The sequence below is a fragment of the Xiphias gladius genome, chromosome 23, assembly GCF_016859285.1.
Source record: "Xiphias gladius isolate SHS-SW01 ecotype Sanya breed wild chromosome 23, ASM1685928v1, whole genome shotgun sequence".
In the NCBI taxonomy this organism is placed as follows: domain Eukaryota; kingdom Metazoa; phylum Chordata; class Actinopteri; order Istiophoriformes; family Xiphiidae; genus Xiphias; species Xiphias gladius.
This window is the reverse complement of record NC_053422.1, coordinates 10,855,594-10,876,676: the sequence shown is the minus strand read 5'-3', so window position 1 is coordinate 10,876,676 and position 21,083 is coordinate 10,855,594. Positions and strand designations below refer to the sequence as shown.

Genomic DNA, 21,083 nt, shown 5'->3' with positions numbered 1-21,083 from the left:
GCTGATGAAAGTTGCAATGCATTTCATCATAGGTTTTTTTTATTTATTTAAAGGTCAGTTGTATTCCTGTTGTCGTCATTGAAAAAAGGTTGTTGATGAATATTATCCATCAAATTTTTTTTTAAGGCAAAATTAAAACTGGTGGCATGAAATGTATCATCAGAATCTCAAAGCTGGGAACAAAATACAGTGTAACCCATTTGAAACTCACACAGCGGTTTTAAGGTTTTAATTTTGCATCGATACTGCAGCAGCATTCTCCTTCAGCTTTGCTCAGCCATCTACGATTAAATGGTTTTTAAAATGTGCAACAGTTATGTTCTTTAAATTGTCTGTTTAGACTGACGCAGGATTAGAACAAACCAGACACATACAGTACTACATGTAGTGGATTGGGGAATATATACCTGAACGAGAGTGGTCTTGAATCAGGTAAACCAGATTTAATGTCCCATTGTTATTCTTTTGATGTTATTCTTCTTCAAAAACAGATGTGAGTAACAGAGGAGGCGAAAAGAGCAGTGTAGCCCAGGACAGACAGGCCCGAGGTTGTTAAATCATACCTGTTGAAAAAGGGCTTTCACTCTTTTGATCCTTTCCTGTTTCTCTTTACTATTCAGGACAGGAATCCATGCTTATAATTAGAATATAACTGCTGTAACATACGCAGTAGAAATGTACACATCCTTTTTGGTGCTAAAGGTGAACTGATGTAACTTTGTACCAGTGTACAGAGTACACAGAATTTTTTGGCCCGAGCTGTGTTTGTGCTTTAGGTGCTCCATCTTTCACTTAATTTGGTCTTTAAGAGAGCAGCCTTAGCAAATACTTAAGTTGGTGTGGCTGAGTTACTGCTGACTGTTGGCAAATCTCCACTCATGAATCAGTTTAAGCGTGAATCTGTGTACTGTCAAAGTAAGTTACATGCCACCACCACCACAAAAGTCTTTGCTTACATCGATGCTTTAAATTTTTGGGGCCACTGCTTTGTTAGGTAAGACACGGTGAGTTCATTTAAATAGATGTATTACATGTTACATCATGCAATATAATAGAATCCAGGAAATAAGGCTTCAACTAATGATTATCTTCATTATTAATTAGTTTACCATTATTTTCTTAATTAACCAATTGCTGTTTTTCCTTTTTAAATTTCAGAAAATAGAGAAGAATGCCCATCACAATTATCCAGAGTCCCAACTGACATAAATAAATAAGCTAATTATATAATAAAAAAATTTAAATTAAAAGACATTTTAGAGGCCAGAACCTGTGAATGTTTGGCATGGTGGTAAGTAGATTTAGGGTTTCGGTGCTGTGCTTATTAACAAATTGAGGGACTTTTGCAAGAGTGAAATTCACATGAAGCATTCAGTGGGAAAAAAATATATATAATACAATATAATATATAATATCATATCATATCATATCATATCATATCATATCATATCATATCATTATATCATATCATATTTGCTAAAGCTGACATCACCAGTAATGATCAGGGTTGCTTAATATGGGTACTCTGATTCATAGAGAGTCTTAAACGAGCAGAATGGCAATTTGTCCTTCTAACTTACATGTGCAGCTAACTAGTGAGCGGAGTGGGTCATATGGTCAGATTGTGGCCGATACAAGTAGTGCTCACTGCACTCTTGAAAGAAAAAAAAAAAAAAGCATGCTATGTGAGATGCATCTGACTTTCTTTTCTATCAAAGGAGGCAAACATCTGGGGGACAGAACTTCCACTCTGTCCTTTCTATACACATCCACTTACATGTAGAGCGTTTCCTTAGTTTCCGACATGGTACGTAGTGAAAGGAAGCCTCTATTACAAATGGTGCTCTAAAGTGCCCTCAACTGAGGATTTTTAAGTAGCCTTGTGGTAATGATAGCTGCCACTTTCTCTCTCTTCTCTCTTTCGTGCTTTTCCTCTCCTCTGTCTTTTTCTTAGCTCTATCCGACCCTGAGAGCACTAAAAGACACTTGTCTCCTCATCTCTTTTCAACGACAGAGAAAAGAAGACGACTTCTCTCTGTTATTCTACTCTCTTATGCATATCTTAGGCATTTTTAAAAGGTGGCATTTACAATTTAGCAGGGCCGTTTTGTATTCAGCCAGGCCAGCTTACGCTAGGGATGAATGCAGATCAGTGCTTTTACTTGAGAATGTTTGATATATCCAAAAATCCCTCGTAGAAATGATTATGGATTTTGGGGGAATCTTGGGCCCTGTTTGAATAGAGCGAGCTGTAGGCTGATTCCACTGCTAAGAAGAACAGAGGAGATCAGCCCTTCATTGTCAGGCCTGACAAGATTAAGCCGACTCAAAAAGCTGATCAAACCAAGCGAGATTCTGCGTGGCAAGGCGAGAAGTGGTGGCATAGGTGGCTGCTCTGAGGTGTAAACAGAGTTCTGACATTGACAGGGACACTTCATCTCACACTACAGGGTGAGGCCATACCGCCCCCCTCTCAGCACCACAACCACCTTGTGAGACGTGACGACCATGAAATCCTTGCCTCCCTCACTTCAGCACTAGCAGATGTAGCTACGCATTGGCATGGCTACGGTAAAAATAAGTGTCAGTCAGGATTTATTTGTCTACAAAGGAATTAATAAACTGGTTCTTTTAAATATTCTGCAAAAGTGATCATTATCTTTAACCTCATTATTCTGGTGGGCCTATATGTGTGTTTCCTAGAAATTTTCCTCACCTCAGTTGCAGGGCATTTTTGCTCTGTTAATAACTGACGACCGGTAATGAATGTGGTTATTAAAGGAACAGCTGCACAGAATGGTACAAACATAAATCGGAATTTCTGCTGGAGCAGACAACCCATTTAATAGCATAACAGATAAATACATCTCATTTGAAATGTCACCTCGTGCACCCCTCACCCATCTCCAGTTATTCTCTTTTATGTGTGGTCTCTTATGACCAGCCATGCTAGTTGATTATAACATTAGAAGAGTTGCCTGCTCAGCAGTCAGAAGTATTACAGCTTCCACTACTGTAACAGCCATGTGTCTTCCTCGACATTTTCATCTCCTATGCAAATACAGACCCAATGGAGCCAGTAATCATTCATCAGGAAACTGTCTCCCAACGGTAACTGCTTCTGTCCTGCTCATTCATTATTCATCACCATGGACGGGTCAAGCGGCAAGAGATTCCACTAGTACCACATACATAGTCAGCCTCATTCCACTGTTTATCTCCCTCACTCGGAGTATTAAAAATAAGGGGAAAAGTCCGATGTTCACTTACTTAGTTCACTGCCGAGTTTCAAAAGTGAGACTGTGTAGCTTGGTTCACTTTTCTGCCCCTGGTATTGATAAACCACCTTGCCCGCTGTTGATACTCTTGTTCATTACTGTGTTTAATTAGAAACTTGTGCATACACCGCACAGATTACACAGTGAATGCACGTTTCGCAAATACGAGGGAAATGTATACAGGAGGAGCTGGAGGCAGAGAAATGTGACAGGCAGTGTGACATGTAAGAAACACACTTATGTACAAACACCTCAGTGAAAACTCATTCGTATCTATAGTGTCTTTCCTGCTATCACGTGCAGTGTTTAATTCAAATTATAAAGAAGCAGCAAAAACATCAAACCAACATGTTAACCTAAGGAAGAAAAATTAGATTCCTTGGATGCAGCAGCACTGTGCTGCCGTGTCTTTCTGGTGTCTCGTCTTGATCCCTGCAGGAATTTTCTGTCTGTGTATTAATAACCACTTCAAAGCGAATACGCTCCCCTGAATGTGTTGTGAATGCATTTAGAGGTCTATCTTACTCTGTTATGATCCCCCGCAGCAGAGCACATCTAAACACACCAAGGGCAAATGCACGCCGACCTGCTGGCTGTAGTCTGTCACCGTGTAAGTCAACTGTCTGCATTTTTAGTTTGATTTGTTTTCAAGCAAGAGCCCATACTTGTGATGGATGATTTCCATGTGTAGTATTCATAAAGGCTGTCGACTGGGGTTTCTCGTCACCATTCAAACGAATGGAAAAGACTATTTGTGTGATGCTATGGAACTATAGATTGGCAAAATTTAAATTTACTTTGCTAGTGGAGCACATCCAGAAATAGTATATGCCTTCTGTCTTCAAGTTGGCTGATAAGCTAAATTCACGATGGTTGACTTTTGCCCTACGGCGACAACTTCAGCAGGGGGATGCCAGGAGTTTTAGTTTTCAGCTGTGAGGGTTTTGTGAAGTTTATAGAAAGGGCCTGGGTACATCCCCTCTAGTCTGTCATCATATTTAAGTGGAGCATTGTCTAGGCCCTGCAGCTCCCCCAGATAAAACTGCCAGTGGTGCAATTTCCCCAAGACCCCTCAGGGCCCATAATTCTCTTTTTAGGTTGTCTGACAATTTGCTAAGGAGTTGAGTCAGGGACACATCAGGAGTGAGAAGTGCTGCAGCTTACAGCGTGTTCACTGAGCACGAGGTTCTGCAGATAATTCTGCAAGGTTATGTGAACACGGTAACTGTGATATCTCATATAGCAGTCCAAGCTAAGATATCGAACTGTCATTCCTGGCTCTGACAAACGCGAAATTCAAATAACACAACATGGCTGCTCTTTCAGGGAGCAAATATTTGTTTAGTGGTGATCATCAAAAGAAAAGAAAATCCCACATAGATACAGTATGAGCCTGAAGAGCCAGAGGGCAAAAGAGGGAAAGAATTTCGAGTCCCACTTTATATAGTACTAGTGCTTTCTGGGCAACCCAGATTTAGTGCATCAAATGGGTGAATCACCCTGCCTAGTGTAAAAAATTGCACCAAAGGAGGGCGTTGGCTTTAAGCTAGACTGACATACATTCAGCACGCACGAGACGCTTGGACTGATGTACTACTGTACGTGGAGGGAGCCAAGTCCTGTAATGATGCTCAATGTTCCCGTTCACTTGTCATATGGCAGACATGATTCTGAGAGAAGTTTTTTTTTTTTTTTTTTTTGGGGGGGGGGTGTTTTCATCAAGCCATCTGTAAATGCTGCAAAACTATCACTATGCCATTCACAAGGACACTAGTTACACTGAAAATTTTAATTTATGCAAAAATCTGTTGTTCTGCCGGTACAGAACTTTATATTTATGGTGACTTGTGTGTATGCGTGTGTTTATAAATGAGGGGAAGACAAGGACAGCAAAAGATAGCCATAAAATCTTTTTTTTTTTTTTTTCCGTACTGGTACAGTTACCCATGGAAGTAAAATCACATCTCCAGTCTTTTTCACATTTTCCCCTCACAGTAAACCATTCACAATCAACCTGTAATTGATTGTAAGAATGAAATTGCTCGTTACAATCTGGGATACAGTTGCCGGAGCTGTGGCATGAGGGAACCAAATAACAAATGAGAGGACAGGGTGAAAGACACTGCTTTAATTCACCACAACTGATTTGATAATAAAACTCGAGCCCATTTCACAGTATAGCCAATTATGTCTTTAGTGAGTTCTGCCATCATGGCTGGTGGACTTTCATGCCTCACAACCAACTCTGAGGCATATTTAAAACCAGTGTATTGTCTGTCACTTACTGATGTATTTTGAAAATACCTTGACATATACAGTTTTGTAGATAGAAATACACGAAATACATATACATATGCATAATGAAACAGCAAACTATAATTATATTAGTACCTTACATTATTAGAAGTTGTCGAAACATTTTGAGGCTCTCTCCACTCTGAAAACTTTTATTTTACAGTGAGCTCTTTTTACTAATTTTGCAATGCAAAAAAAAGAAGAGGGCTCCAAGGTGACATGAAGTATGAGTCAATTCTTCATGTGAGGGAAGTAATTAATTAGGATGTCAAATTTGAGGAGCATCCTTGCCTTCATTTTTCTTCTTAATTGGGGAATAATTTGGAATTTGGAGAGGCGGCAGATCACATGTAATGAAGATTGACACCTGTTATTTCTCCCCGTCCTCACCACCCACCACAGACTACGATTTATTAATGGCCGTGCCCTTCTGTAAGGTTATATACACGAGCTTCCTCCGAGCTCAATGTGCAGTCACAAGGGTCATGTCCCAATAGACAGCAGCGATTGGTGGGCTGCTGAGTGCCACCCTTCAGGGTAGACCTGGATGACAGAACATGACTGCTCTCTTGGGCCTGACTGCTCATATCCCGTGTAACAGCTGTCTCTCCCAGAGTGATGACTTCATTTTGGCTGCAGCAATCCCTCCTGGTAGGCACCTCGACGCTATTGCCCCCCTGAAACTAATATTAGCGTTAACATATGTCAAAAGGTCAAGCACGTGTGTTTTCACCTTTCACACAGCACACTCTGGCTGTGATCAGCCCACCCCGAAATTAAAGCTCCCGTCTGGATGTGGAGGAAAGATTAATTGCCCTCTACAGTCTGGTTGTGCTTAATCTCACATCCTCAAAGCGTGTCTGTGTGAGATTAGGTTGCACTAAGCCACTAAGCGCTTGGTATTCACACAGACAGGGACATGTCTAAATGCATGCACACGTATGTAAAACATCAAGTGCACACAACTATGTGGGTGGTTTCCCAAACATTCACAGATTGAACCTGAACAAATGCACATGTAAAGGAATCCTGCTCACAAATGCGCACACACACACACACACACACACACACACACACACACACACACACACACACACACACACACACACACACACACACACACACAGCTCCCAAACCAACCGCCAAATGTCAATCTTCAATCCAGAGTAATTCACCAGAGACACAGACCTGTGCTGTGTTGTCACAGGACAGAGAATCTTAATCAAACCTGAGCTCTGTCAGTCCGCTGCTCATCTTTTTTTTCCGAACAAAACTAAATTAAATCGGAGAGGCTGAGAAGCGTGTGTGTGTGTGTGTGTGTGTGTGTGTGTGTGTGTGTGTGTCTGTGTTTGTTTGTTTGTTTGTTTGTTTGTTTGTATGGAGAATTACTTGTCTGAAACAAGAGCAACGGCTCCATCGTAAGTAAGGCTAAATAACCATTGTTTGCGCGTAGCAGATTGGGCAGCTTGAAAGGGTTAAGCACGAGTGGATTAAAACGCCGGCACACATCCGTTTCCATACTTTAATCCTCTTAGTGCCCAGTCCTAATACGTTTTTACATCTTTCCTATCTCTCACTGAGGTGAAATATCAGATTACTTGCCAGGCTTTGACTATATCTTATTACTAACTTATCTAACACTGAGGGGTTGTGAGCTTCCAGTAAGGTGGGTCCAGACACTGTTCTGGCCACTGGGCTCTCTGCCTTTTGTTTCGAAAAGGCAGAATTAAGTTTTCAGTGTTGCTCTGGTCATTGAGATTAGTCTCTAAAACAGATGATTTGTCCATCATCCTCTAATTTGCTGATGCATGATGAACACTTGCAGGCTCTTTCGTTTAGAAAGTAGTGGCAGAAATCACTTACTTCTCACCAGTGATGTGGCAGTTTAATATAAATTAGTCTGGACGAGGAATGTGAATAGGTCCAGACAAGTGGAAGTGAATCCAAGGCTTCCTCTTTGCATCTGGAGCCCACTGTGAGAAAAACCAAGTGCTCTTGGGACCCATCACGTGCAGACATGATGTCTATTGACACTGACATGTATAAACCTGTTTGTTTACACATACTGTAAACACACACATACAACCAGTGTAATAATCTACACCTAGTGTAAATACTGTAAAAATAAATAGTCTATCACCCTGAGACCAGAATTCAATTTATACACTGCCCGCAGCTGAACTAGATCTCATACCGCTAAATCAATCACTTTATTGCAAAAGTTAATGAAACATACAGTATGAGACACTGGATGTAAATCAATGAATGTGTTCTTGTGCAATGTGTCTCTGGTGCCATATAACAGAGACTGTCCATGTTTCACAACTATCTCATGTAAACACGAAAAGCCACAATATTGCTATTGACAGTATGCACACTGGACTACGGGCTGAATACTTAGACGGAGAGTTGTCAGTGAGCTTTAAGCACAATGGCCAGTACAATGACAGCTTGTGCACTGAAGTATTGCCACTTGTAAATTCCCACCAAAGGTTATTAGGTGCACTTTAACCTAAACGGTCGACCTGGAACAATGCCTAATCAGGTCACCTTTACATAGAACTTAATTCAGAGCTGCAAAAGAAAGAACACGATGAGTCACTTTCCTGTTTCTTCAGTAGTACTTTGAATGTGGGATAATGGACATGACCCTCTGCCTCCCAGTGCCCCCGAACTTCATCAGAAAACCCTACAGGAATGTTAAACCATCTGACGGTAGCAGTTTCAGAGGCTTAGCTGGTGTGTTGCTACATTCATTCCATGTTGGGAGAATGGAAAGCAAAAGAAAACATCTTGTTGTTTCCATGCTATTCAGAAATGGTTACCCACTTTGTTAGCCTTTTTAGTCACACAAAATAAAAGGAGAAGTAGCCTAAATTAACAACTGTTGTTAATTGAATCACATAAATGTAGTTGTTAATTAACAAGTTAATCCAGATGTAAACAAACTGTGTAGGCTATATACATTAGCTCCTTTTTAAATTAACCGAAATCAACTGTAATTGTGTTAGTATTGGATTCTGTTGACACTGAACTGCCAGCAATGTTGCCTTGCAAAAATGTTGGCAGCAGTTTGATGGCCCTTCAACAGTTCTTTCTAGTAAGTGGTAGGTATGACAGATGTTAGAAAATTTCACATTTCTCATACTTGTACTGCTTTTCCCTCTCGGAGTTCAGTTTTACAGTCAGTACAATACAGTGTAAATGCAGCGTACAGTGTGTGATAGAAGCATGAAGACACCATACTAGTCATCTACCAAAGGACCATGAGTCACATATTCACACTGAAGCAATGCCAAACAATGCACCCTTGGCTTACATCCTCTGCCTGCACTATATACTGTGTCTGCAATGCAGTGCACTTTCATAACAGCATAGAGAAGACACCAGTTAATCCACAGGGTTATGATAGTGAAAGTCCTTCTTTATCCACCATAAGATGATCCTGCTTTTGCAGTCCTGTGCAGCCCAGATATCAGTCGAGAGCTGAGGAGAGAGTACACAAGTATGCACTGAATGTACATCCTGAGGTCTGCAAACGGCTATGATGGCTCACCCACACACAGTGTGGGGTTGTTCCACCTTTGTGATTGCTGAGGGACACAGCAGAGGAGGACCCAGGTTGCAGCACTGACAGCAGTATAAACACATATTGATGGGGAAGTTTAACAGTGTAGCTGCAGGAGAGGCTAGAAGAAGCTGTTTCTCGTCTCTCTGTTGTTTGACTAGACTTAATAAGGTGGGCAAGGGGAAAATGGTCCATGTGTGGTAGTTGCAGAGAGCATAATTAAAAGGTACCCTGTGGAGTTTTTGACCACTAGTAGCACTAAGGAGGACTGCTTCCATGAGTGGGTCCCCATTTTGTTTGTTTTGTACACATGCGTGAGGATGAAATACACATTGTGGTGAAAGTAATAAACATTCTTACACTATTCTGCTGACTGACAGTTGGCTGTGGTAATGTACAAAGCAACATATTGCAAAGAAGAACAGTGCAGTCTGGTAAACATGGATGTAAACAATGCTCCATTTAAAATATTACAAAAAATCTGGGAAAAAATGTCTTATGAGGAGGGAAATCCATTCGTCGTGTTTGTTAGGCAACAAGGATGCGCACAACATGTTTTGGTGAGTAACACTGACTGGTTACAGAGCACCTTTAATCTATAGTTGGTCAAAGCTTTTCTAATGTGTGATAAAATCCATCAATCGATAGTCAGAAAATAAAAGAAGTATCAAACAGGAGGCACTGCTCTATACCATATGAAATATGACATTTCTTAATTTCAGATTCTAACAGTCAGTGCTTAGGTCTGTCTGAGGTTTACCTCAAGTTCTGCCATTCAGAGTTCACTTCCACAGTGCACTGATACTGAACTACGCCTTGGAAAATAGTCAATGCCAGGGGAGCAAGAAGAAAACTGTTGAATAGCGATTTCCAGAGATGTCTCCTCTCCTTAAAGAACTGCTGACATCATCTGCATCTCTTGACTTATATACGTAGCTCTCATAAATTCCAATACACGGTTGGCTAAAACACATGAATGAGAAGGAACGGCTGGGGTGGAATACAAATAGCAAGGCTTTACAACCAAATCATGAGGCGGTTTCCAAGGAAGCTGAGCACTTGAGTGTGGACATCTCATCTCTCTTGCTGTCTCTTCATTTCTCTCTCTCTCTCTCTGTCTCTATCTCCGGCTGCAGCGTGAGGCTAGCTATGGGGAAATTACCCATGAATGAAACAACTGTTGACACAAAGAGAATTATTTTTTTGCCCTTGCTCCACTGTACGGGCAGTGGATTATGAAATCCTGTGATCCATCCTCGGTCCTCAGGCCTCGGTAAACATTAGCTGACACATGGGGGAAAGGAATCCCCATAGCCTCAGGGCCAGATTGCCTCTTTCCAAAATAAGCAGTACCACCGCACTACATAGTAAGAGAGATAATGAAGCTATGAGGTGCCAGACAGAGCAATTATCTTAAACATTCAGATATTAAGGACCTTAGCATGCCTTAAGGTTGTAAGGCATGAAAGAAGAACTAAAGGAACATTTGGCTAGAATTTAAATAGAAAGTACGTAACCTTGGGACTACACGGAATGACTTCCCTCATGCTTATGCCAGAGTTTGTTTTTGGCCAAAGAAGACAAATCAAGGAGTGTTTAAAGCCTAAAAACTAAGGAGGCTGTGTTGTAAGCAAGTTGTTTGTCTTAAATGACAAGTTCCTCCCCATTGTTTGTTCAGATGCCAAATGCTGACAAGGACCTCTAGTGTCCATGTAAATTAAGACTGTTGTCTGTCAGAGGCAAAGCTGGTAATAGCGTGACATTGCAGGAGCACTGCAAAACTTCAGAATTTTGGCGTGGATACTTGGGTCAAAAACCTGTGTGACTTTGAAAACGGAGGTCCGCTGACTGTTCCTAGCAGCAGGCAGCGTTGGTTTCTTTTAATGATTACTGGTATTTTTTCCTCACTTTAACCAAGTCGGTCTTACTTTAACCGTGACCGGGATTGCCCTAACCTTAACCCAAATTCCAATTTTTCCCCCTATAAATAAAACAGGTAGTGATTGTGTCCAAACCTAACCATACCTTAATCATAGCAATGGCTGATCAGAAAAAAATCCCAAGAATCAATTTTGTAACAGTCAAATGCGTTTTGGAAGGCACTGACAGTGTCATCCTGGCAATAGAATTAGATTAAACTCATATGGGTCCTTTTGGGAAGCAGTGACACTTGACCTGCGGCAAATGTAGGTTACAGGCGTGTGTCCACATCTGTATTAGTGCTAAGCTTGTTGCCGTTAAAAAAAACAAAAAACAAAATACAGGTTCCACCCTTTGTTGCTTAAATAAAGGTTCAAATTAAGCGTATACCTATGAAATACACATTCAAATGCATGCAGAGATCAACCAGTCTGTATTAATACCTGTATTACCTCACAAATGATTTTTTTGTGTGTACATGCAAAGCTATTATAAATTTATAAAACAGTCTACAGCAGAGTATTATCCCATAAAACCACAAAATGTAGCACCAAGCATACTGTTAAAATATATAGGAATCATTCTGTACCATGCTGCCTCTGATGGGCCAAGACACTATTAATCCTCAGGTCTCATACTGTTCACACATTGCTACACTGTAGCATACTTGATATCGCATCTCAAAAGAGCAATAAGCTCAACATACAACTGCTAACAGAAACGGCTGACCAACAGTATAAATCTAAAAAACGAATATAAATCTAAATAGATACATTTATTAAGTAATAACCAGGAGATAATTTGATGATTTTCTGTGCTATGGAATTCCAATGCTTGCCTCAGAACTATAGGGGGTGCAGTTTTTTTTTTTCTTCGAATTTCTCTGGCTTTACACACCCGGTAAGATCAATTTGCTCCATGATCTTAGCGTTATTTTCACCACGAGAAGTTTCAAATCCTACCTGCTGCTTTAGTGATTTATCCTAAGATGAGCTAGTGCCCAGTTTTTCCTGTGCGGTTGCAGTAACTGTCACCATCTGCCCTGAACACTGCCGTGGAGGCTGAAGTCATGACGCTCTGACTCGTTTGACACACTACAGGTAGATGTACACGCATACTGTCAGCTGTTTTCAGATTTTTGCCCTGTAGAATTTATGGTTAAAACGCACTGCATTATAATTAACCTCCTCCACCTTTAAAGAGCCCATGTTTACCGCAGTGGAACTTCGACGTGTCATTTTGTCACCAGTCGTAACGCCTAGAGGAAGTGAAGAGAGGATCAGAAGGCACGCCAGACTCATCTCGCAGGTCTGGGCCGGATTCCGTTGGGCTCGGGTAACGATTACAAACTCTAATGTGTTTATTTTAAAATGTTAAGGACCTCCAACTCTCCATGGATCAAAAATCAGCATGTGATGTTAAAATACAATCTGCTTACCACAGACCACTCCATACCGGATGTACAATTAGCGTATACTGAACAGCACGATATGCCTTTCATGTGCCATTTCCTTAATCCCACATTGCACAGAGGGATACGAGTCTCCCAAGAAAATCAATCATCCCTGTATCCCTGTGTCTTCTCTCGCTCAGATATCTGCAAAGGGAACTGCCACCTTCCTGTAGCACCTTACACCACCTTTAACGCCAAAGGCTTTGAAGACAGCTAATTTCCATACTAATTTCTTTCTTTTCTCCCTCCCCTTACCGTAATTCCAGACCAGGCACGAGGCGAGAAGACATGTGTCGCTTGATCTAATGGCGGAGGACTAATTGCATTCTGGGACACATGCCTGGAATTCAAAACGTTCCACAAAAAAAGCATGTTGTGCAAGCAGACCACATACAACAGCAGGACAATTAATAACCCTCCTTCAGGGGAGAAAATTTGGACTGTCCAGCCTCCCAGAGGACTGCACTGCTGCCTTTTATTGATATCTGTGGCCAGATAGAGACAGGCCTGCCATCCCCAGGCAGCATGACTCCACTGGGGCACCACTGTGACTGGGCTGTTATGAGGCCAGCTTAGCCAGCCTGCTCCAATCATAGGAGCACAAACAAGCCCCTAACCACACTGAATGCTAAGCCAGATCAGTCTCGGGGGTGGTTTGTCAGGTTTTGCAGGGATAACATAGCATGAGATTATTTTTTCTCTCTGTGTCTCTCACTCGCTCACTTTCGCTGTCTCTCTCCCTCTATTTCTATCTCTGTGTCTGTTATTTTGAATTCACTTCTCTCTGAGGAGGAGAATGCCTTTTCGACACATGCTGACATGCACACACACTCGCATCCGTACATAGTGGCATAGACACAAATTTGCCCGTGTTCTTACACCCACACACACTCTCACCTCCTATCTCTCCTCAACACAAGCAGCCAAAGCGATCGAGGTCTCCATTTCTAAGGTTCAGATGTGGTTCGGCAGAAAAAATTAAGATGAGGTGTTGACAAGCCGATGTTGAAAGAACAAGACCTACTAATTTGTGGCCTGCCTTATGGAGCCTGTGCCATCAAGTGTTGCTGGAGCCCAGTATTAGGATGATGAAGTGTAACATTTTAAACTGGCACAATCATAGGGCAAAGTCCTCATTACTGTGAAGGCACTAGTGGCACATTATGACCCCCCTCCCCATGCTATTGCATCTATCACACAGACAACATATGTGTGCCCGCAGGGGTGGCTGTGCTTACCCGCCTGGGGTTTGCAAACAACACTGTCATGGTCAGTCTAAAAAGGAAATGTTGTTTTCTTAACAAAGCCTAATTTTTCACCAGCAAGAAGTCAATATTTGTTAGAGTGAGACTATAACCTTTATGAGCAGTATCACTAAGGTTTCTTGAGTGAAAATGGGCACAGCTGTTTTGCTAGGTACATTTGGGAGACAGAAAAAAAGCCATGGCAGGCAGAGACTGTGGGTGGTGTGTGTTGGGTTTGTGGAGGGAGGCTATCCTCTGTAAAATATAACCTCATTCTCTCATTTAACCGTACACAGCCTGGTCAGGCTAGTCAGGATTTAGAGTATTACCACCGCTAAACCAACCGCAGCAGATCAAAGTAAATGAATAAATAAATAAATAAAATGGATATTAGGCTAGACAGACAGATTAGAGAGGGAATAAAAGCCCCAACAATATGTTTTCCTCTTCTTTGCTTCCCTGGTTATGAATACAAAGATAAACAAACACATTTAGTTAAAACTGACATATGTCACCAACTTTAAAATACAGCTAAGCAGGAGCAGGCGTACACTAATCCAAAAGCACAGTGAGAGGTAGTGACCACGATGTCTGCGTTCACTGCTTCACTCTGAGGAGGTGAAAGAGGTGCACAGCCGCACTAATTTGTCTTGACGAGAAAACAGCTGCAAACATCCCCAAGTGGGTATGGGGGGGTGGGGTTGAGATAAGTACCATGTTGTGGAGATGGTATCAGATGGCAACAGTGTCCCACCCAGGCACCATACTACATTTTCAGGTGTTCTATCCACCGTGCTGTGCCTATTAATCAGAGCTGACGTTGAATAAACACAGCAACACAAAGCTAATTGACCATACGCCAGGTGAACAGAAACGTGTGTGTTCACGGATCCTGTATATTGTCTATTCACAGCCTTGGGTATGTCTGGCTTTTTGTATCTGTTTTTTTTCTATCATTTTTTTTTTTTTTTTTTTTGTGTAACAGCCCAGTTCTCCTAACAAAGACAACTGATTTTGCTCACTGGGATAGTCAGATCAAATTTGAAATCTCCAGCATGGCATTGTGTCCCTGATTACATCTTCATGCCATAAGAATGAATTTTAAATATCATGGTTTAAACAGTCAAGCCTTCAAAAACATGCAACTCCAAAATCTATAATCAATTAAGCAGACACAGTTCAAAATGCCCTGACTCAAAGAATATTTTTTAGTGACTCCAGTTGCCTTAAGCATTCATAGCTACAGTAAAATGTTTGATTTCTCAATTCAGGAAAGCTTAAAAGAATATTGCTCAGGGGTCGATCCTTTTCAGGGGATAAAATGAGTTTAAAGGAGCAGTTTGTGGATTTGGGAAAAATGCTATTGTAAATGGATGCTATCCAGAATGATGTGAGGATCCAAACAATCTGTGAAGCATGCCCTGTCTTTAAAATGTAGCCTTCAGCAGGCCGAGAAGAGAAAATCAGTGACTGAGCAAAACTTTTCTCGGTGTCCTATAGTTTTTCTGAATATGTGATTATTCCATTAATTGTGATAATGGTTTTCTGTAGTTTATGCTGTAGCTCCTATGAACTGTTTTGCACAGGAATATTACATTATCTGCCATTCTGTTCAGCTGCTTGCACATATACATTTATTTTACAGGAAAAATTCAATTCAAATTCAATCAAGAAGTTAAAAGAGAAAATATAATTGGGCAAACTGTTACGGCAAGGGACTGTCTATATTTCTCTTACACTGAACTTCTTAGACCAAATTTTACTGTACAGTAATTTCAAAATAGGAAAATGACACAAGTAGCATTTAAAATAATGTACAGTAGAGTGAATTGCTAATGTTTTAAAGCTGTAATTCCAATTTGAATTAGACATTTAGACTTAAAATTGCAATTTATCATAGACATTCAAAGAGAAACAATAAGAGCACATTTGGTTTTTAACATGAGAGGGCTATACGCAAAGTCTGTTAATTGCCATCTAACAGCATAAATAGCTAAACCAATTATGCACAAATAAAACACGCTTCTCTTAAACACGTTTCATTTCAGAAGCAAATGGGTCATTGGGTTACTAATTATTAATTGTTTAAACATCAACAACCTGCATATTAAATCAATGCAGCTTTTGATGATCAGGAGCCGCACCAACCATGCAACTTCAAACAGCCACATTCAACAATTCTTTCATTCATTTGCATCTGTATGAAACAAGGACCACATCCATACAAGACCGTCTGTATCCATTTCCTGCTCATGTCAGGCACAGCAAGGTGAGAGCGGTAATTTCGATATAAACCTGAGGGAGGCTATTCAAGAAAACCTTTGACATTCACCGGAACACATCAGATCTGATACGTGAAAATCAAAGGCAGCTCTTGTGTCGGCAAAAGAGGAAAACATTTGTGCCCAACAAGTGTGTCTTCAGCAGCCATGAGAGAAGTTAAAGTTGGTTCTGTGGTAACATTTGAGTAGATGATAGAGGAAAGCACAGTAGCCAGAAAAGGCACAAACAAAAATACTGCCACTGAATATCCAATCATGGATTTCACAGAAAAGTGATGGGGATAGAAAGAAAGGATATTGACTGGTATTAACACTGATTGAGTGACTCGAAGCCAAGCTGTACCCACTGTACTCAACCACGATGAGGGTCCCAGGCCGGTTCTTTACGGAAATTAGGATTAAAAACAGGATTGAATTAAAAGTTGCACGACAAAGCCACCAGCACAACAAAAAATAGTTGGTGAAGAGCAGAAAAGGAGCCTATTTTGTGGTCGAATTATACTTGCAGCCATGTTGGGTGAGCCCGAGGGACTCTGTGAACCCTCAGATGGATGGTGAGGGTTGATACTAATTGATGTATCATGGACAGGCATGGTGTTGAATGGAGTGGAGGGCGTATCGTCATTGACAAGAGGCCCATAGATTAAGCCTGTCAGTTCCCCTTCCTTTTTATGCCTCTGGCAAGGGGTGCTCAGGAGGAATCAATTTTTTTGAGAAGCTGTATGGATGGGGACCATAATAATAATGTCATCGTCAGCTCCACTTAAAATAAGCATGACCATCTCGCCCATTTAGAATCAGCGCGCCGCTGTCTGTCTCTGCTGTCTTGTTCTAGCTCCTGTAAGTCCGTGTCTGTGCATAGGCCGAGTTCCAGTGCCGGGCAGGACATAGGGGTGATAATGCCAGCATCTGTCAGAGGGGCTCAGCTATTCCTTTCCAAGCAAGCAGCAGGGATAGACTACAGACATGTGCCATTCCTTGGCAGCAGAGAAAAAAAAACCGATATGAAATAAAATCAGTCATTCTCTGTGTACTTTCAACTGCACTGGTTCAAGCTTTCCAGCACAAACACTTGAAATATGCTCAAAACCAGTGTGAGGTTGTGAAATTCCCATGGACTTGAATAGTTAAGATCTGCCTTCTGTCTTCCAAGTTTAGGAATAAACCTCTGCACAGCCTTAAAGCACATACAGCACAGTGCTGCATAAATATCTATGTCTGGAAATACATTTAGAGATAAAAATCTTGACAGTAAGTGGAAAAATATCATATTTTTGTTTGATTGGCTTTTTCTCCAAATTAGAAACCTATGTTGATGAGCCTGAAACAGTCACATCTTGGACATCTAATCATACGCCATCCAACCATTTTCTGCTTATTTTTCATCAACAATAAATGAAGGTTGCTTAAACAATAATAAAAAAAACTGACACAAACTCATGAGACCTTAGGTAAGATCAAAGTTTTTCAGTTTTTCTCTTTGATTTTGACAGCATTGCTTTAGATGTTGAAGAATGCACTGACAAGTCTGTAATAAACATTAATTAACATTTTCAAACTCCACTTGATTTATACGTTGATTTTCTTTAGGTAAATACTTAACGTTCTTCCACTTTCTCCTTTGAGGGTAGCTATGCTGGCTATACTGTGCGTTAGTGGAAAAAAACAGGAATGAGAGCACAACATCGAGTGTGGTCAGTCAGATGCTTCTGAGCATGAATGACAGTTTAATGAATAGTAGACCAGTAAACGCATTCAGTCTCACGATGAGTTGCCCTCTCACTTTCACCAACCAAACAATGGCGGAGAAAGCAAACACTGATGCTAAACAGTCAATGTGCCACCACTCACAACAGAAAATTTAAGGATTTTTAACATAGTGGTAAAATCAATAAAGGACACAAACAAATCTCAACAGCGGGAAGTATATTGAGGTAGATTGTAGCTCATAAATGATATATGCAACCACTCTCTGAGAGAAAGAAATACATTGTGGATAAATTACTGTGCTATAGTTTATGATCAACCCCCTCCGCCGCAAGGCAATGCTGTTGCCTTTTTCCGCGCTGCGCTCAACTGCAGGGGGAAGAACTTCGGCAACATTTTTAGCCCCCTTAACCCTCATCATACGCTGTAGATGCACTCGAAATTAGAAAACAACTTTCAGGCCAAATGATGTTTGACCCTAGCACTGTTGGGTTAGTGGCAGATATCAACTCTTCCCCTGTTGTCACGAACCAACTCACTGTCTTAAAGCATTATAAATATATGATAAGACAATAAAAAGCACATAAATACATTAAAAACAAAAAGTACAATAACAAAAGTCCATATGCCCATTAATGTAATCTATTGCTCATGCAAGAAGTCCAATCTCCTGTACACTCACAGTTGTCAAGTAACAATAAAATTACGTTTTAATGTCAGTAGTTTAATTGGCAATGTTTCCATGGACAGCTTCCGCCTAACGCAACACAAGCCTCTATAACACAATCTCAGACTGATAGAAATGCAAAAATGTACTATCGTCTGTGTTGTACATACAGCCATCGGAAAGCCCCGAGGAAAAGAGAGGCCCCCTGCCACCGCCTACAGTTGTTTAACTCGATGACATTAAGAATGGATGAGCTTAAAGATTCTTCTGGCGCTCTCCTTACGCGAAATGCAACATGTCTTGAAAAGTGTTGTGGAGGAGCAAACAAGTTGCTTCGTTGATGCCTGTTTGTCAAGATGTGATTGCATTATGCAAGAGAAGAGGAAATATCACGACAAGAATATCACATCTGAGGCATTTAACAGTGATCTATCTCTTAGGAGATAGGGCGGCTTCAACACTCTGTTTTACAACAGTATATTCAGAGATGGTGGTGAGTAATTGTAAACTATTATGGATGATGATTGCCCTTGCTCTTGTAACTTCTAAGACATGGTCACAAAAGTGTTCATATACATATATTCTGAATTACACTACCAGACACCAGTTTTAGAAGACCTCAGTTTTTCCAGTTGTTACTGAAATTTACGTAGTGTAATGTCCACGTGTACTCTGAAATTAAAGCTTAGAAAAAATAATTAATAAAGTTTAAAAAAAAAAAAATAGGAATCATCGTTGCAGAAGTTCCCACATGTGTTGCGCTTGCAGTTTGCTTTGCTTTCACCTCCTGTCCGGTTCAACCCAAAACCAGCTCCATGGGGTTTAGGTCGGGAGACTGTGCTGGTCTTTCATCGTGCGAAGCCACCGCCTGGTTTTGTTCCTCTAATGTTACTTCCTGCAGCACAGCATTTGTCCCGAGCAGTCGCATGCTGTTCCAACACTGCCGTTGTACAGACAGAGGGGTTTGTAAGTAAGCAGCAAAAGCTGAGGCACCTGTAGGAATTGTTTGCATCAACTTTGAAGGCTTCCTTTAATTCCGTTGCTGCAGGAAAGTTGTAAATTAACCAGTTTCCTGGTTCCTGATAAAAGGCTTGTTTTATATGACATTTACATGGTTTCACAGATGTTGGTGGTCTTAGTTTTTTTTTTTTAGTTTTTTTTTATCTTGGGCAATTTACCACTTACCTTTCTACCATTTAAGGTTGATCACTGGACTTGAACGGCTTAAATCTAAAATAAATAATAATAACTGGGAAAAAAATGGGGATGTTCTAAAACTTTGGACTGGTAGTGTACATTAAGAGTCTTGTGTCAGCAGTATCCACGTCGTGCCCTAAAATAAGCCCAGTGAAGCTGCTTTTATTGATCCGAGAGTGTTTATTAGACTGACACGGGTTACGTTTTGTACTTAATGTAAGGAACCTGCCCATATTGCGCAAGAAAGACCTTGTTCTTCTTTGCATACACAGCTCAGTCACTCGACGATTGGATACGACTCAGAACTAATTCACCTCTTGGTAGAGCACATTAACCGTGGCCCGACCTGCCGACTTCCATTCCGGTGTAAAAGGCGACGTTGGTCTGTCTGCGCGTTTCATCGCTATTGCCGTGGCGCGTCGTTGTCTTTCGTCGGGGCGAACCAGCCCCGGGGTAAAAAAAAAAACCCCAAAAAAACCCGGACAATCCGGAATAACGGACTCGAGCGGCGGCTGCGGACGCTAGGTGTCACCCTTGCGACTGCAAAATCGGCCTGCCCTCGGCAGGATCGCGGTGGCGGCTGTGAGCGCTGGCGAGAGGCAGGCGGGCCGGCTGCATGGGAGGAGTGTGTGTGAGTGTGAGTGTGTGTGTGTGTGTGTGTGTATGGGGGGCGGCTGTGAGCGAGTGTCGCTTCTATCTGAATGAGAGGAGTGAGATTACAAGGGAGGGTGACGAGAGTCTGCAGTGTGTGCAGGGCTACCAGAGGAGTTTTATTACCCCCCCCCTTTTCATTGGTTTTCTGACTTGTGCTGGCCGACGTGACAGGGGGGGGGGGCATTGTTCGCGTCATAAGGAGCCTCGATATGATGTCGGTCTGAATTACATGGAGACGAGGGAGACTGGACCCCGCTGAATAATAGCTAATAATTGATATGTTGTTGCGTTTGCTCGTGATGATTAGCGACAGACTGGAGGTCATAGTCCACCCACCTCATTATTACCCTTTATAAATATGGACTCTGCAGCTGACAAACACACACGACTTAATAACGGGGAAGGCGGCTTATTAATTTTCATGGGATAAAACTATTTCTCTATTATTATTAAACACGCTCCCTCTGAGGCCGAGGTCCTGCCGGTGCCGGTGCCGGTGCCGTGCTCCTCCCGAGAGCGCGGAGCTGACACTCAGCCTACCGGGTGTCTTTTAGGGAGCAACCGGCAATCAGACGAGACTGTTGGCTGTGACCTGACGTGAACTGAAGTCGGTCGCCAGCAGACGTGCGCTGTTGACGTTTTAAAGACTATACGGTGTTGGGATTTTTATGTTCGTGACAGCCACGGAGGGGAAACCAAACAAACCCCAAAAATCACACGTGGGTCACGTTGTATTGAGCCAGCCTTTGGCAAGACTTCCTCCCACCATGTCGCTACATGGAAACCATAGTCTACAGTGTTTGCTCAGTACCGGGGAC

At 41.6% G+C, this 21,083-nt stretch overlaps 1 protein-coding gene across 10 annotated transcripts in view; it reads left to right on the top strand.

Annotated features, from left to right (window-relative positions):
• Nucleotides 1–21,083, top strand: part of pcdh19 (protocadherin 19) — a 225,426-nt gene that overhangs the window by 148,555 nt on the left and 55,788 nt on the right. The window contains exon 5 of one of the 10 annotated variants that reach the window (XR_005706543.1): nucleotides 17,344–17,499. The exons of 6 other annotated variants lie outside the window; for them this stretch is intronic. The gene's annotated coding sequence lies outside the window, so the exon portion shown is untranslated. Of the gene's footprint in view, nucleotides 1–1,158; nucleotides 1,226–2,243; nucleotides 2,589–17,343; nucleotides 17,500–21,083 lie in introns of those variants that run through there. 3 more of the 10 variants (XR_005706542.1, XR_005706540.1, XR_005706541.1) reach the window with 3 other exon arrangements.